Source organism: Propithecus coquereli, unplaced genomic scaffold, assembly GCF_000956105.1.
Source record: "Propithecus coquereli isolate 6110/MARCELLA unplaced genomic scaffold, Pcoq_1.0 Scaffold411, whole genome shotgun sequence".
Lineage (NCBI taxonomy): Eukaryota > Metazoa > Chordata > Mammalia > Primates > Indriidae > Propithecus > Propithecus coquereli.
Genome location: NW_012149853.1, coordinates 1,364,351 through 1,375,530, shown reverse-complemented (window position 1 = coordinate 1,375,530; position 11,180 = coordinate 1,364,351).

The window sequence follows — 11,180 nt, the reverse complement described above, 5'->3', positions numbered from 1 at the left end:
TCAAACGCTAATCTTTGTGGAAACAACCCAAGTGCCTGTCAATCCATGAGTGGATTATTAAAATTTGGTATATGTTTACAATGGAATATTACTCAATCATAAGAAACAACAGTGATCTAGAACCTCTTATACTTTCCTGGATTAAACTTAAGCCCATTATCCAAAGTGAGGCACCACAAGAGCGGAAGAATGGGCTCTACTTGTACTCGTCATCAGATTGGTACTAAATGATCAACACTAGGGTGATCACATGGCAGAAATACTCTCCAGGGATTAGGGGGATGGGGGGTAAATCTGCAACTAAAGGACACGGGGAGCATTGTAGGGGGGGAAGGGCATGCTTTTAACCCACACTTGGGTGAGGTAAAGACATAAAGTGTAACCATATGTTTGTACCCTCACAATACCCTGAAAGAAAAAAGAAAAAAAAAAAAAAACCACTAATCTTATCCAGAAACAGACACACCCAGAAATACTGTTTAACTCCGTGGCTCAGTCAATTTGACACATACAATTAACCATTACACTGGTTGAATTGCACCGTGATTAGAGAGTAAAGACTTCAAAAATTTCTACTTGTGGGTCTTTATTAATATTTCCTTTGGCTCTTAAACGTGATCAATTTTTGCTAAAGTTTCATGAGCATTTGCAAAATACATATTCTCTGATCAGTAAATGCTAACTATAGCTATTAGGTAAAGTGTGCTAACGCAGTTTTTAAAAGGCTCTGAATTTTTATTTATATTTAGCAACATGTTTGGTCACCTCTGAAAGGGGTTTGTCAAGCACCGTGCCTCGATCCTGTTTTTGTGAGGTTCTTACATTTCTAACAGTCATTGCTTCAGATGCCTCACTGACATTTATACACGTGCATAGACACATGGGCATCATTCCATTTTCTCAGTAGATTTTACCTCTGACTTTCAGTGACACCTGATGAGATATCAATACTAACATTGCTGCATATTTTTGATGGTATTTTCTTTGTTCATCTTTTCCTTTTTTTGTTCAATTTACAATCTTATCTATTTTTTTAAAAATAGTATAGTGGTTAAGAGTGAGGCCCCTGGAGTTTGATTATCCAATTCCCTGGCACCTCAGGCATTACTACAGCCACGTACCCACCTGGCTATTTCCCTGTTGGGATGGTATATGCTAACGTGTTTGGTGCCTGGTGTGTAGTAAGCACCCAATAAATTTCACCTGTGACCCTTTTTATTACTATCATTTTACTTTATATTATAAATATAATAGCAAGGTGTTTGTCTTATAAATAGTGAATCATTGAATTTTGCTTTTTAAATATCACCTGAGCATCTATACTTTTCAATAGGGTGATTTAAAAGCCATCTAAATTAATTTCCACTATCACTGTTTGAGGTTATATGTCTTCCAACTTCTTTTACATTTCCTGCTCAGTCTGATTTTTTCTTATTATTTTATATTTTTTCCTTTCCTGACTTTTGAAATTCCATTTTTTTATTCCAGTTTTTTTTTTTTATTTCATTAATTCATTTTATCAGGGCCCAGTGCATTGGCTGGGAAAAGGGCTCAGTGGGCCATTTCTTTTCAGAAATGTGACGCATGTTTGGCAGGCACAAGGAACCTATTAGCTCTTCCTGGGTGTCCAAGGTAGACATGGTTGGGGGCAGATACAAAACAGATATAAGACATGGTTCTTGTTCTAAGGAAGCTTAAAATCTAGTTGAGAGACTATGGCAAAAATAAAATGCAACAATAAGACATGAACCGGGTTTCTGTTAAGTACTCTGAATTCAGAAGAAAGACAGAGCAACAGTGACTGAGCTGCCCACAGGAGGACCATGGAGGCTGTGTGGGTCCTGATGATGCTTCAGAGAATGGCCATGGCATCTGTGTGACTGCAGTGGGAAGTTTTTTTTCACCTTGGACTCTACAATCAAGAAGGAGTACCTTCCCCTGAGCCAAAAGGGAGGCTCAGAGCACACTTGGTGTCCCTGTGTCCTGCCATCCTTGGCTTGTTCTTTGTCTTAGAGGAAAAACCTTCAGTCTTTCTTCACGGAGTATTATTTCAGCCATGGGCTTTTCGTATTTGGCCTTTATTATGTTAAAATAGTTTCCTTCTATTTCTAGTTTGTTGAGTGTTTTTAATCACGAAAGAATGTTGAATTTTGTCAGATGCTTTTTCTGCATCAATTAAGATGATTATATGGGCTTTGTTCCTTCATTCCGTTAATGTGGTGTATCACATTAGTTCATTTTCATATGTCAAACCATCCTTGCGTATAGGAATACATCCCACTTGTTTGTGGTGTCACAGTCTTTTAAACGTGTTGTTGAATTTGGTGTGCTAATATTTTGTTGATAATTTTTGCATCAATATTCATCAGGGATATTGGTCTGTAGTTTCCTTTTCTTCTAGGATCTTGGTCTGGCTTTGGTTTCAGTGCAATGCTGGCCTCGTAAAATGAGTTTAGAAGGGTTTGAACCTCTTCAATTTTTCAGAAGAGTGTGGGGAGCGTTGGTGTTAGTCCTTTAAATATTTTGGAGAATTCACCAGTGAAGCCCATCTGGTCATGGACTTTGTTGGAAGATTGATTCAATCTCCTTACTATTTATAGGTCTGTTCAGATCTTTTATTTTTTTGCTTCAGTCATGGTTAAGTTATGTGTTTCTAAGAATTTATTAATTTCATCTAGGTTATCCAATTTGGTGACATACTGTTCTTCACCCTATTCTCTCAAAATCTCTTTTATTATTTCTTTAAAATCAGTTGTAATGTCCCCTGTTTCATTTCTGATTTTAGTTGTTTGAGTTTTCTGGTTTTTTTTCCTTAGTCAATATAGCCAAAGGTATGTCAATTTTGTTGATCTTTTTAAAAAATCAATTCTTAGTTTTGTCAATTTTCTGAATTGCTTTTCTATTCTCTATTTTATTTATCTCTGTTATAATACTTATGATTTTCTTTCTTCTGCTAGCTTTGGGTTTAGTTTTGCTTTCTTTTTCTAGTTCCTTAGGTGTAAAGTTAGATTTTTTATTTGAGATTTTTGTTTTTTTTAATGTAAGCATTTATAGCTATAAATTTCCCAGTTAGCTCTGCTTTCTCTGTGTCTCATAAATTTTGGTTTCAAAATGTGTTTTCATTTTCATTTGTTTCAAGATATTTTCTAATTTCTGTAGTGATTCCTTCTTTGACCCATTGATTATTTAAGAGTGGATTGTTTGATTTCCCCATAGTTGTGAATTTTCCTATTTTGCTTTGGCTATTGATTTCTAGTTTCATTCCAATGTGATCAGAAAAGATTTTTCGTATGATATCAATCTTTTCCAATTTATTCAGACTGTTTTGTGGCCTGACATATGGTCTATCCTGGAGAGTATAATGTTCTATGTGCATTTGAGAAAAATGTGTATTCTGCTGTTATGTTAGGTGGGCTGTTCTATATATATCTGTTAGGTCTAGTTGAGCCATATGTTGTTCCAATTCTGTATTTCCTTATTGATCTTCTGTCTGGTTGTTTTTCCATTATTAAAGGTGGAGGTATCGAAGTCTGCTACTATTATTGATCAGTTGTCTATTTTTACCTTCAATTCTGTCAGTGTTTGCTTCACATATGTAGGAGTTCTGATGTTTGCTGCATACACACACATACACATTTGTAATTTTTCCATTTTCTTGGTGAATTGACCCTTTTATAATTATATAATGTCCTTTGTCTCTTGTAACAGGTTTTTACTTAGTCTATTTTGCCTGGTATTAGTATAACCACTCTAGCTCTCTTTTGATTAATGTTTGTATGAAATATCCTTTTTTATCCTTTCACTTTCAACATACGTGTGTCTTTAGTTATAAAGTGAGTCTCTGTAGACAATATATATTTGGATCTTGTTTCTTTTCATCCATTCTGCTAATCTATATATTTTAATCAGTGCATATATAGAGAGAGAGTATGTCAGAGGCCAGTGTTTTTCTAGGATCAGTCTCTGGAGATTTATTTTGTTCCTTTCAATAGGCCGTGTTTCCATCTTTCTTTTATGTCTTGTGATCTTTTGTTGAACATCGGGCATTTGGACAACAGCTACCATTCCCAGTCTTTGTGAACTGCCTCCATTCTGGGGAAGACCAGCACTAGTCAACCTGGTAGGAAGGCTTGGGGCACTCTCAAACATTTTCTGGGAATACGTCTTTATTTTTGTGTGCTTTTTCTGGGACTCCATCTTCATACTTTTTCTAGGGCTGCATTTTGCCTTCTTGTAGCTTTTGTTCCCATTCCCCCACATATATGGCTGCCTTAAATGTCTTAATTTCCCACAGATTCTCACTCTTGCTTCTCCTTGGAGTCTTGGCTGCTCTGTTACATGCCCCTGCAGTGCTCTCATACCACAGCACTGCGTCCACAGCCTCAAACCTAATGTCCAAACTATGTCACAGTTCCTGTCAATGCTTTGAGACACAGAGACAGAAGCCAGCCCATCAGGCAGCCCTCAAACAAGCTGGACTGTTGCAAGAAAGTTCCGTACACTCCAAGGAAGGAGCTGGAAATTGGGCGGCCTGATGGTACTACGCAGGGCAGCAGATGGGACAAGGGTGAGCAAAATATTACAAAATTTCTTACCATTATGAATGTGGCTTTTTTTTTTCATTAGCTGCAGCTCCTTAATTGGGTGCTAGAGTCCCCACGAAGGCATTTTGTTATGTGCGGTGTTGTTTGTTTGGTGTTTCCGTGGGTGAATGGGGGCCTGGAGCTCCCTAGTCCACCATCTTGCTGATGTCATTCTCAGATAATTCTTTTTAAAAACTGTAAAATCCACATTCTGTAAGTTGCTTGATGATTCTCATCAGATTTCCTGAAGTCTATATAAAGTTCCAACCAGAGGAAACTCTGTCCAAATATAGCTGCAGGGCCGGGCACAGTGGCTCACTCCTGTTATCACAGCACTTTGGGAGACCATGGTGGCAGGATCGCTTGAGGCCAGGAGTTCAAGACCAAACACAGCTGCAAACTTAATCTAAGCTGAATAGAGCCCTACCCCAATAGTCATGAGTAAAACCATTTAAGATTCATAAGAACATTGGTTTTTATCAAGGCTGATTTGTCGGAGTTGTCTGACAAAAGTCTACAGTCTGGTTCAGATGTATAATTGAGGGAGATATTTCTCTTAGAATCTTGAGTAATTTTTGTTGTTGTTCTTGTTGTTGAGCTGAGCAGGGGTGTCATAATACACAGTGCTTTCTTACATTCCTGGGTACTTTAAAATTTCTGTTGATTTCTGTTTCTCAGAAAACTTCTTGCTATCAGTAGTATCTTAAAAGATGTCAACAGAAATCTAGTCCAGTGGGTCTGTTTTATTATTTACATTTTTCTCACTTTTGGAAAGCAGCTCTTTTATGGGTTTTATCTCTCCTGCTGCTCTTACATAGAACTTTTGTAAGAGGTCAGTTTTTTTTTAGATCACCCAGAAAAAGTCCAGACATATCCTAGTCAGACTGCCTGCGGGTGAAATACTGAGGAAAGACTTCATAACTCTCCACCATCTACAGCTCTTTGGGCATTTGAAATGAAAATTCACAATGAAGTATGTCTGTTTCTGCCTGCTTTGTTTCTCTGCCGTGGTTAAGCATTGGTTGGGATATTAGTACTAACTGAAGGTTTCCTTGCTGTCTCTAAGTGTGTTCTTGCAAAAGTTAATCCTGAGACAAGGTCTCAAGAGCGAGCAGTTGATTTGGGAGGTGACTGCAGGAAACACCAGTAAGGGAGTAAGTGAGTGAATTTGGGAAGAAGCCAGCAAAGGTATGTTATTGAGCAAGTTAATGCTGCGGGCAACTGGAACTCAGTTTCCTGGAACCATCTGGGAGAATAGGTAGAACACACCTCAGAGTTGTCCTATGCTGGGTACAAGGAAGCTAGAATATTTATTTACCAATTTCCCTCAGTTATTGACTGAGAGCTTAACCTAAGGACATCAATTCCCCCGCATTTCTGGCCTTTCCCACAGGGAAGCAGGCTTGGTGAATAGAGATGACCTTCAGATCAGGAATCTCAAATACCTACAGCTGGTATCCTTCGCACCTGGTCTGCACAATGTGAGGTGATGCGTATGGGAGGAAGTGGGTGGATACCAGTCACCTCTGCTTTGCTCCCTCTGCACCTCCTCCTGTCTGTGGGGAAGAATGACAAGATTCCTACCTTCCTTTATATTCTCCAAGAGGAGAATATACCTTCCTTTACCTACCTACCTTCCTTTATATTCCTTTATATACTCTAAGAGGTCCTAGGAACAAAGACGATTATGATTTGGGCAATAAAAAACCTGCCAGTTGGTGACCTTTTCTGTTAGCCAAAGGCATTTCCAAGAGAATAAATTGTTACTCACACAGAAAGGTCAATTTTCTGCTGCCCTTAAGGTGTAGCTCTGCATGCAAATGAATTAATCCATTGTTAAAGTAATAAAATGTCTCAGAATATTAGAATCTTTGTTAACGTGATCTGCACAAACCTTTTTAAATGTGCTGATATTACTGAAGCAGAAACAACCGAAGGAGAGATTTTTCCACATCAAAAACACAATTTTGTTTTCTGCTAACTACTATATAGATGCATATGTGTATAGATATGTGTATATGTGTGTGTCTGTATATATGTATATGTGTGTATATACACATACATATGCATATATTAGAACCACCATTAGCATTTGGGAAAGCATATTGCATTTGAAGGTATTTATAAACACAAGGGCTCCGCCTTCTTCTCAACTCTTCTACCCACCTCCAGAAACAATTGATGTTGGATGTGTTTCCATTAGCTAGAAATATGCTTTTAACTTATTTGAGGGAGAAAGGATGGGGGAAGTTTGAAGGAACAGGGCGGGTTGCATGCGTGTAATCGTTTCCCTAAGCACAATGGCAGCCTCTCAGTGTTATCTGATATTTTGTGGTGAAATAAAGTGCCTGATCTGAGAAGTGAGGTTGGAAAGATATTTATGGTTATGAAATTAAGGTAATTTACAGACATTATGAAAACAAGCTATTATAGGCATAAGAGTTCAACATATTAAATTGAGCATTTGCTTTTTAATAAAGAAGTATTTGCTTATTGCTCTTTGGCAGATCTTGGCATCACAGAGCCAAACCAAGTTCTAACTTCCTTCCAATTCCTTAGCCCTGACCTTATGCTGATTTGTCTCTCTCTTGAGAACTCTGTACAGAGCAGGCCCGAGCTCTTTGATTGTAACATTGGCTGAAGTAAAGGATGCAAGTGCTGTATCGCCTCTCGTTCTCTGCGTGTTAAGCAGGAAGGTGAGAACAAACGCACAACTCCCAGAGAGAGGAGGCTGGTGTGTGCGAGGCCGTGTGCTGCTCCCCTCCCCAGCCCCCTGTAGACATCAGTGATTGATCTAGGGCGGCTCTCCTTCTCCACAAGCCTCGGTGCCGGCTCAGAATTCTCCTTACAGAGTGACGTAGGGCCTCAAAATGGGACCTCACGGGCCTTCCATGTCTTTCCATGTCCTGAGTCAACACATAAAACCACACGACTTAAAGTACTACATCCCATGCCAGTTAGAATAGTTCTACCCTCCAGAAACAAGAATGTGCCCTGCTTGCAGGGGAGAGGAGATCAGCTGCCTGCCTTTCGTGCACAGGCTTGAGAAAGAGGGTTTTACGAAACACAACTACATCTATTCAGGAAACATTTACTGAGGAGCGAGTGTGTGCCAACCAGGGTGCCTGGCACAAGAGAGAAGTGAGAAATGGCCACAGCTGTGCCCCAAGCATCTGCGGCCCAGAAGGGAAGAACAGCCATCGGGGGAGACAGGTCTGCAGAGACAGCAGGGCGCTGTGGCAGAGGCTGAGATGTGACCAGAGTCAGCCTGCCTCAAACCTTGCCCCTGGTGCTTGCCAACAGCGTGGCCTTAGGAAATGACTTCGAATCTTCAGTTTCTGCCATCTGTAATGTGGTGACGATACTGTCTACCAGACATGTCGGGCCTTGGAGAGACTAAGAGAATTTAGTGTAATGACAGTCACGCAGTGCATAGTACATTAACTTCTGAATGGAAAAAAAAAAAGATATTTGGGTTAGTTATCTATCTCTGTAGAACGAATTACCACAAACTCAGTGCTGTAAACCAACACACATTCATCATCTCGCAGTTTCTGTGGGTCAGAAATCCAGACACGGCATGATGGGGTCCTGTGTTTTAGAGTCTCTCGCAAGCTTCATATGAGGCATCACGAAGGGCTGGGGTTTCACCCGAGGGCACAACAGAAAAGGATCTGCCTCCAAGCTCAGGGGCTTGCCAGAGAAATTCAGTTCCTCAAGATCGGGCTGAGGGCCTCAGGTCCTGCTGGGTGTTGGCTGGAGATCGCCCTCCTTCCCTTGCCGGTGGGCTTCCATCTTGCTTCACTGAAGTGTACAATAGGGAGAGTCTGTGAGCAAGAGAGAAGTCACCGTCACCTGCAATCTCCTCGCAGAAGTGATAGCCCATCACTGGTGGTGCATCTCATTGGTTGGAATCAAGTCACACTTCTCACCACATTTGAAAAGAGAAAATTACTGAAGGACACAAAGGCCAGGAGGTAGACATAATTGAGATCTTAGGATCTGCCTGTCACAAACATGTCTTAAATATTATATGGTGTAAATTCAACAACTGTCTGTCTAAGCTCTACTCAGAGGAGGTGACGCTGATTAGTAAAGGAAGTCAAGGAAGCCTTCCTCAGGGAATGGCCGCTCCACTGAGACTGGAAACGTAAGAATTTGTCAGGAAGACCACAAGCAAAGGGCCATTCTAGAGAGAGGAACGTCCTGCTCAAAGGTGGGCAGTGGCAACACTGTTTGTTATAGCTGCAGGTGCCAGTGTAGGCTGGAGCAAGGGTGGGGTGTCTTTGCTCCCCAGCTACCACCTGTGAGTTTGTCTTGACCTGGGACCAATCCTTAGGCCCCTCTCCATGCAGCTGTGTCTCTAGGCTCCATGACCAGCTCTTCCCTTGCTTCTCCAGGCCTTGGGGTGATGGAAGCTTCCTTTGTTTCCAGATCCGGGGCACAGGAAGATCCCTAGGAATAGGGTCTGATGAGGAGAGAAGAGAGTTTGGATGACTTCCTGCTCTGTACGTGGGCACCACAGCAGAGGTGGGATAATAACTCAGTGAAAAGTTCAGAGTGAAGAGTGGATTTGAAACACAGGTGATGAAGATTGGGGTCAGCCGAGCAGACACCAGGGACAGGTGGCACAGCAGAGGGAATGCCCAAGAGGCTGGGGACGCAGGGGCTCCCAGCCTGTAGAGCACCCTGAACACAGATGGGGAAGGCACTGGGCTAAAGTGTGTATTTAAAACTATGGGACAGGAAGGGGCTGTCTAAAGAGAAGGACTAGAGTGAGAGGAACAAGAAATTTCAGGCATAATATAGGGAGAATGAAAACCCAATAGATTTATAAGAAGACCTTAATGTATTATTAGTTTAAAACCACTTTACAGTATGAAAAATGCCCCCCACACACTTCTTTTATTCATTCATTCATCCCCAAAATATTTTTTGAGCAACTACTATGTGGCAGGCATTGGTCCAGGTATGCTTGGGCCAAAAAAGCTAAAAAATGGCCATAGTTTACCGTGTCAAGGAGCTTACAATCTAGAGAGGGAGATGGAAATAAAAATAACCCTAATAAGCAAATGCCGTAGTAGTTTAGGAGGTGAAAATGATATGAAGGAAAAAATATGTGCACAGTTCCGTATTTATTTTTACTGTGACATGTAGGGTCAGTTGGGCCTCGTTGAGAAGATGAGGTTTGATAAAGCCTTGAAAAAGGTGAGGAGGTCAGCAATGACAGCATGTGGGAAATACTTTCCCAGGCAGATAAAACACCAGGCAAAGGCCCTAAAAGAGGAGCCAGTCAGGCATGGCCAGACACTGGCAAGCAGTTCAGCAAGGTTCAAGTGGAGAGAGGACAGACGTAGGGGAGATGATATGAAAGATATAAAAAGGAGCCAGGTCATTTGGACCTTAGCAGCCACTGGGAGCCATTGTGAGGAGAGGGAGCCATGGTGAGGAGGAGCCACTGTGAGGAGGGGGAGCCATGGTGAGAAGGAGCCATTGTGAGGACAGAGAACCATTGTGAGGAGAGGGAGTCATGGTGAGGAGGAGGTATTGTGAGGAGGAGCCGTTGTGAGGAGATGGAGGCATTGTGAGGGGGAGTCATTGTAAGAAGGGGGAGCTATTGTGAGAAGGGGGAGCCATGGTGAGGAGAGGGAGCCATGGTGAGGAGGAGGCATTGTGAGGAGATGGAGCCATTGTGAGAAGGGGGAGGTGGGTCCCTCACAGAGGGGACATCTCTTGTGAGGGCTGGGATCCGCTAAGGGAAGAACAGAGGAGGACTGCCACCTGAGCATTATAACAGGGATCACTTTGCTCCTGGTTGAGAAAGAGTGTGGAGAGTTGAGGGAAGAGCAGGGACACTGCTCAGAAGGCTGTCACGGAAAAGAGACTGCCCGGTGTGGTCATAGCTGTGGTGGCGAAGAGGTGGTGGAGGGATTCTGTGCCTGTTTTGAACATAGGGTCAATAGGGAAAAACAGAGCAGTAATTGATTCAGTTGAAGGTCATCAGTTGACTCTAAAACCAATGGGTGCAATTTTGGCAAGAAACAGCATATTTACCAAGCCTTCAGGCACCTCTGTCTGAGATATTGATTAATTACAGAAAGAAAATATGAGACAATTGTCAGACACTGCCACGTGATCAGGGTGAACGTCACCTATGAGGCAGCAAATCAGTTGTGTGCCTCAGTGATACGATGCCACGAGAAACACAATCATACCTCAGGTGCACTCGTGCCCATAATGTACAACCTGAATCCCTGAGGAAACATCGGACAAACCCAAACTCAAGGCTATCCTACAAAATATTAATATCTGACCTGTACAGAAAATGAAAATTAAAAAAACCTGAGGAATTGTTTCTGATTAAAGGAGACTAAAGCTTCTTGATAGAATCATGAACTATTCTTTTTATTTTCTTTTATTATAAAAGGCATTATTGGGTCAATTGGCAAAATATGAATTAGGTCTATAGATTAGAAATAATATTGTCCCAATGTTTATTTTCTGATTTTTATTATTATACTGAGTTAACTAACAGTATGTTCTTATGTTGAGGAAATATGCTCTGGAATATTTAAGAATAAAAAAGAAATAAAATTA